General features: G+C 42.7%; 1 long non-coding RNA gene across 1 annotated transcript; it reads right to left on the reverse strand.

The window, feature by feature from the left end:
- Positions 1 to 2,962: 2,962 nt before the first annotated feature.
- Positions 2,963 to 6,483, reverse strand: LOC148184950 (uncharacterized). Its single transcript, XR_015772012.1, has 4 exons — positions 6,348 to 6,483; positions 6,115 to 6,277; positions 4,586 to 5,209; positions 2,963 to 3,326 (listed from the first exon to the last, which is right to left on the reverse strand). It is a non-coding gene; the product is annotated as an uncharacterized LOC148184950 (long non-coding RNA).
- Between the last annotated feature and the right edge of the window lie 262 nt (positions 6,484 to 6,745).

Below are 6,745 nucleotides of genomic sequence, written 5' to 3' on the forward strand. Positions count from 1 at the left end.
GCCCATGTGTGCACTGGGGTCTTCAATTATCCCCCAGGAACCAGGAGAGCTCTCACAATTCCTTTTTTTTTTTTTTTCAGTCTTCAAGATTTTGCTGGATTTGCAATGTGGCAATTATTCCCAGGGAAATGTAAGAGATCTCTCATGTTCCCCTTGGTGAGAGATAGTTAAATATTTGCTGGGTCACAGGAAGCAAATGTGCTGCATTTCTCTTAAATTAACCCAAGGTGAAGCGGGCCAGAAAAGAAAGAGAAGGTCCCTCATTTCCAAGGGTGTTTATCCAATGTTGGCTTATTCCAAAGCAGAGAAAACACTGCTTCAGTCCTGGGAGCAGCTCCCACTTTCCTGTCTGTTGGGTGACTGCCCACACAACAAGGCTGCTGTGTGAAAAGGGTGCCCACCTCATCCTTTGGCCACCTTTTAAAAGAAAACAACCTGTTGCCTCTGTATCCTCTACGTGTCCTCCAAAAACCCACGGATCAGTCCTCATTTGGAGGGAGGTTTTGTTTCTAGGCCCCAGCTGTCAGGAGCTTTACTTTGAACCTTTGAGAGATGTAGCAACCCTTTATATACCTACAGAGATGTGAGAAAGTTGCCAGTGGGGTTTGGGCAGGGCTAGAATTAGGATGCTAATCGGTGGGTTTGCTCCAGGGGGTCTGGATGTGGGTTTGGATAATGTCCCTAAGCTTGCACGCAGGCAGGAGTTGTGTGACAGAGTTCTCATCAGCATTTCTCACTGCAGGAGCCCTCAGCCTTTGCCACAGAATCCCAGCTTTTTTCTTTATGCCTTTTATATGTTTCTGAAAGCATCCTAAAAACATATGCTTTTAATCTCCTTTGAGTCATCAAAGAGTTTAAAACAACACTCCTGAGAGCCTGGGGACAGAAGTGATGCTGTGCCACCATGAAATCTGACATTTTGCTAAGGTACCACGTGAGTCAGTGTTTTACTGCAGATTTAATTATTTTTGCTGCTATCAGAAGTCTGAAGGCATTAACTTTTCAGAGCCCATTCTTTAGTGAGGCTGGATATGGCTCTATGCATCTTGCTCTGCATTCTTCCCTGCAAAGGAGGAATAATACATTGGTGGTGGGGGGGATAGGAAAACCAAAGCTGGGTCACTGAGTCTAGGAAAAAAGGAGAGAGCACAGAAAGCAGAAATATCTTTCTACCAATCCTATTTGGGTTTTGGTGAGAGGGACAATAGCTTGACAAGCAGAGGAGAAAATGCTCCCTAGCATCTGCTGTGACTGTGGGATAGTGAGAACACAGGAAAACCTTGTGTATCCTTTCCCTCTGCCCTGTGTGTCCACACCCATCCAGCACTTGGATTCTGTTGCAGCTCTGTCTTCACTGCATGCACTTTGTTCCTTTGATCCTGGTGGACTTCTGTTCTTTCAATGATTTTTTTTCCCTTGGATAATAAAAAGCCCACGTGTTTCTACGAGTAAGATTTTATGCATACCACTTCAGGACAGGGGCTAAATAATATCTACAACATGAAAAGGAAAGTTTGATCCTGATAAAGTTATCCAGTGGACAAATGACCTCAGAGACGTGCCCAGGAAGGTGCTGGATCTGCAGTCATTGGAAAGTGTGTGGGTGCCATGGGCTGCTATTAAATTGTGCTGCTGTGTTAAACTGTACTGGTGTTCACCACCTGTGGAGCTGATCCGAGGTCAGGATGGAAGAATCAGGGCAATAATTAGACATTCTGTTTTTTTCAATTAGAAACCACACAGTAATGAAAAGCTTTTTAGAAGATTGCATACTGTATTATTGGGTTGGGTTTTTTAATTGGCTCTTGAAATGAATTCTGCTTAAGCGACTAACTGGACAGTCACTATTCAGCTTGGGAAGTGCAAACAGGCTGGGGTAACCAAAGCAAAAAGGACTGAATTCATTTTCATATTAATAAGAGAGTTCATCCTAGAGAGAAAAGGTTAATTTGCTTTTCAGTGAGTTTATGGAGAAAGTGCCTGTGGTCAGGGTGATAATTTATAGCTAAATCACACGTTTAAAGGCAAAAGTGATTACAGAAAAGCTAGGAACAGCATTTTCAGTGTTATGCAATGGAACTGTCAACAATGTTTTCTGTGCTTTCTTCTTCCCCACGCACGAGGATTTGAGAAAGAAGCCAGCACAACAGCACTGTCATCTGTGGCCTTATTTTTCCTCTGCATTTCAGATATCCTAACAAATGCAGAAACAGACAGTGCTGCCTCTCCCAGCTTTAATGGTGCTCATATTTATGGGAGTTCTCCTCAAATACACATGGCTTTTGCTGGGCTTGGCTTCCCCACAAAGGTGCTGTCTGTAGGTACTGAATTTTTAATTTATTTTTTGTTAGCATGGTAATTCTTCAGATTTGTGAATTTTTAGACACGCAAGTAAAACAATTTATACCTAGCATGGTGACTTGACGTAGATAAAATTGTTTCAAATATGGGTTGGAGTTTCTTTAATTTTAGCCAAGAAGAATCTGTGATATTTAAGCAACTGACTATGAGATGGGCTAACTTGTTTCTTTGATGTGTCTAGGTTTAGGAGTTGAAATTTTGGATCGTCACCTCCAAGGGTAAATATGAATAACAATGGTAACTGTGCTGATGATTTAAGAAGTGATGTAAAAAGTGTGACTTGAGGAGCAGTGACAGCAGCTCGTTCATCCTACCTTTGATGCTTTATTAAAGGCTTAAGCAAACATACAAACCTAGACAAGCTCAGCAAACAATTACCCAGCAAAGCCTGACTTCTGGAATTTTTTTAATAAAAGTTGCTAAAACAGCACCTTTAGAACTGTGGGGTTTGCTACACCTGATGTAGTTTGCATGGCAGTGGAATGGAAAGTCAGGGAAACATCCAAAAGGCCACACTTTAAATTTGTGCCCCTTCTTGTGTGAGAGTTTGAATTTGCAGGGTTCAAACTACTTGGAAGGAAACTTTTTGTTGTAGCTGTTCTGTATTATCCTGGTCCATGGCTGAGGCTCATGGGCTGCTTCTCTCTGGTCTCTGTTCCTGTGTGGGAGGTCAGAGCATGCTTCCACTGCTCCATCTCTTTGGCTTAACCTTTCTCCCCCATCTCTTAGCTCTGCCACCGTGCTGGATAGATCATTCACCTGGTCACATCTTCCACAGCTTTCATCTCTCCTACTGTCCAACACGACTGCCAGGTTCTGGCATTCCCTACAGTCCGAGAATTTGGCATCTGCATATTTTCCTGAGGGCTCCATCTGTGAGGTTATCTGAGTCTGGTTATATGGGAATGCTTCAGAATCAAACCACTTTAAACTCATCTTGGAGTACAGAAACATCCCTGATGCTCCTGAAGAAATGAGAAAGAGGAAAGAAAGCAGACATGCACTTTACAAACACTCTTGGATGACATGTACAAAAGTGCATACAGGGATTTTCACAGGCTATAAAAAAAGAGAGCTCAAACTGACCAAGAAATAGATAAAACCAGTAATCTTCAGGATGCTATCTGCAGTAAAGATTATGTATTGCAGATTACAATCTATGCTAAAAAGGGTATCTTCTTTGCTACGGCAAAAGAATGGTTGAATCTTCCACATTTCCAAGCTCACATGTGGGCACAATAAAATCTTAACAACATGCCATTAAATATGCCTTTACAACATCTATTCTGCCTTGGCTAGATATATCTGTGAATCCTCCCTTTGCACTGCAGATTAAATAAACTCCCTGGACAGCTGAGAAGAATTAAAGTATGACCTGATAGTTTCTCTGCTTGACAATAATATTGTCTGTCAGTTTGTGCTGTATCCAAGATACTGTTCTCTGGTCCATGCTCAGAAAACAGATATTGATGGATTTAGCTGATTAGCATCTCTGTATCATTTGGTCTTTCAGTCTCAAAATGTATTTTACAAAATGTTGCAGCAGGTGCTTTCTAGACTATGCACAGTGGTGCTCAATGCAAATATTTCCATGTTTTCCCTAGCTAAAGCATTGAAACTTTTTTCTGTCTTAAACAGCAGTGCTGTCAAGTTTGGCCACTGGAGCCCAACATTTTGACTGAGACGGGGTTTCCACCCTGTAAGAAGATATGAGAAGATTGTTTGGCCATTCCAAGCCTTTCTTACAGGACAGAACATCAGCTTCTAGCTGGTCTAAATGCAGATATGCTGATACCCCAGTAATTTTGGGTAAGGCATTTGGACAAGGGATGACACAGGGAAGGAACTCTCTGCTACATGCTTTGAGGCATATTGATGCTTCTTAAAGATAACCATGGTCTTACCTGTCACACAAGAGGAATACCCAAACTTTAGTTTAGTGTTCATCAAGTTGGGAGAAGGGAGAGGCTGTGAGTGCCCCTTTGGAAAAGGGTTAGAGGAAAGCTGGACACAGGGCTGCTCATGGGCTACAGCCTGCTCCCTGCCCTGAGATGTCACTAAGAAAATGTTTGCTCACTCATTGTTTGTTTAATAAAATCTTCAGACCATTCATTTATTTAAGCGTTACATCAAAATTACCCAGAATTGCTTTAAACAACAATATTTTGTCCATAAGTGAAAGGAGAAGGTAACTGTTATGTGTCCCACAGGGACCATCACTCACCTCCAAGGCTGGTGAGGAAAGAGAGGGGATGCAGATTTGGGGAACCCAAGCAGCTTCTGAGGAGAGACCACAGATGGATTTAACATCCATTATCTTTCGTATCATAAACAGATGGCCCAATCCCAACAGTAAGGGAGTGCATCAGTTTTCAGAATTAGGATCTGTGTGCCAAAATAAAATTCACACTTCCCATAAAAAGGAAAACAGTGACAGCATCCTCAGAGATTTCCCCTCCTCAACCAGCCTGTGGAAAATGGATGGAAATTATAGGAAATAGGCAGCAGGAACAGTTCAGCTCCCTCCAGCCCCCTGGATCTAGCAGAGCCAAAAAGCTGAGCATCACCCACTGCTAACAACTCAGACTGGCTCTGCAGGAGCTGAGGATGAAAGGCACAGCCAGGGAAAGCCCAGGTCCTGCACTAAACACAGGGCAGCTGGGGAATGATTTGGGCACTGCTGAGACCCCTCCCAACACCAGCACTTGGCCCCAGACCCCCAGAGAGGCCCAGGGCAGAGGGTGAGAGAGGAGGCAGCTGTGGTGTTCTGGCTCCTGCTTGTTTTCAGTTTATGGCCCAGATGTACTGTCCCAGCTCCCTGGAGCCTGCTGTGCCGTGCAGGTGGAACCTGTATGGACAGCAGGGAAAAGAGGATAAAGTAGGCACAAAGTGTGTGGTGGCCATAACACAGATGATGAAATACAATCATGCTTGCATAAGAATGGTGCATGTTCCAGTAGGTATAACAATGAATTAAGGCTGCAATGAAAATACATAAATTCTCCTCTTTTTAATGTTTTTTGTTGATTTTTTTTTATATATTTTAATTTCATTAACTTCTGATGGCTTGGGAGCCATTCCTGTACACTTCCAAATGCCATAAAGTCATTTATGCACCACTGGAAATTATTTTAGATATTCAGGCCCATGATATTACAAACTGCAAGTTGATGACCAAACCATAGCTTTGGAATCCAATTTAAATTGGCCATTTTAGCACAAAGCTACACAGTTTTGTTATGGCAAACGCATAGAGGAGTTATTCTCCATTGTAAAGCAAATTGTATTTTGTTTATCTAGTGTTTAAATGTCCAGTGTTAAAGGAACAGAAAAAAAAAACCAAGAAAAAAGCAGAGGTAACAAACTAAGCAACATCACACAGCATTTCCCTCCAGTATGATGATTTTAAAGCAGTTTTTTCATCCATTTTCAGACATATTCTAGCCTTTCATTGCAAACTGTTCCTATTTGAATTCATCTTTCTTAGCTATGGCTGATTAACACTGGAGACAGTATTGCAGATGAAGTCTAAGTAGTACCCTGTAAAACAGCATGAACTCTCCCTCATCCTTACTGAAAGTAACTTGTCAGAGGCATTTTTGGATTGCCATTGCCTTTTGACAGCACTGGCCAGTCTCAGTTGTCCCATGGCCAATACCCCCAGATCCTTCTCAGCATCAGTCATCCCTAGCAAATGATCTCTCACTGTAGAGCAAAAAAGTGATAATAGTCCCCAAGCCCAAGCCCATTTACCTTCTGTACTATAAAATTTCGTTCCAGTTCTATTACTTTTTCCCCTGAGGTCTTGCAGTTCTCCCTCCCATGACAGCCTTATGCTCTTTACACCAGTGACTCCTCATGGTGCCATCAGCAAGTTTTGTTTGTGCCCTTTGTGGTCACTCACATGTCAATGCCCCTGAAATAAATATTGAAATTAATCAATATTAAAGTAAATATTAAAGAAATAAAATGAAATTAAACCAGACCTGGTCTCTATTGCACTGCTTTACTAACAGCCACAGAACCAGAGTACATTCCTTTAACAAGGATGTTGAACAAGAAAAGGGCTTAGCCAAGTACAGACATCCCAGACATCCCTACAAGGGCCCCCCTGGCCATTTCAGATCCTTCTGGGATCCAACCCTTACAGATCCAACCAGGGCAACATCACCAGTGCTGGGGGTGGACCCAACAGCATCAACCCCACCTGGCTGCCAAGAGCAGGGCCAACCCACGTGGGAGCAGTCAGAGAAGGAAACAGAGGCAGGGCATAGGTCCTCCAGAGGGTGAACACATCAGGTGCCTCAGCTTTTCATTTTGATCATCTCCAACTCATCTTGCCACTGGCTTGAAATGCCCACGTGCAGGTGAAACATCTTCATCC

The sequence above is a fragment of the Pseudopodoces humilis genome, chromosome 2 (assembly GCF_049639895.1).
Source record: "Pseudopodoces humilis isolate 2021_Gansu_Grassland_sample_001 chromosome 2, ASM4963989v1, whole genome shotgun sequence".
Lineage (NCBI taxonomy): Eukaryota > Metazoa > Chordata > Aves > Passeriformes > Paridae > Pseudopodoces > Pseudopodoces humilis.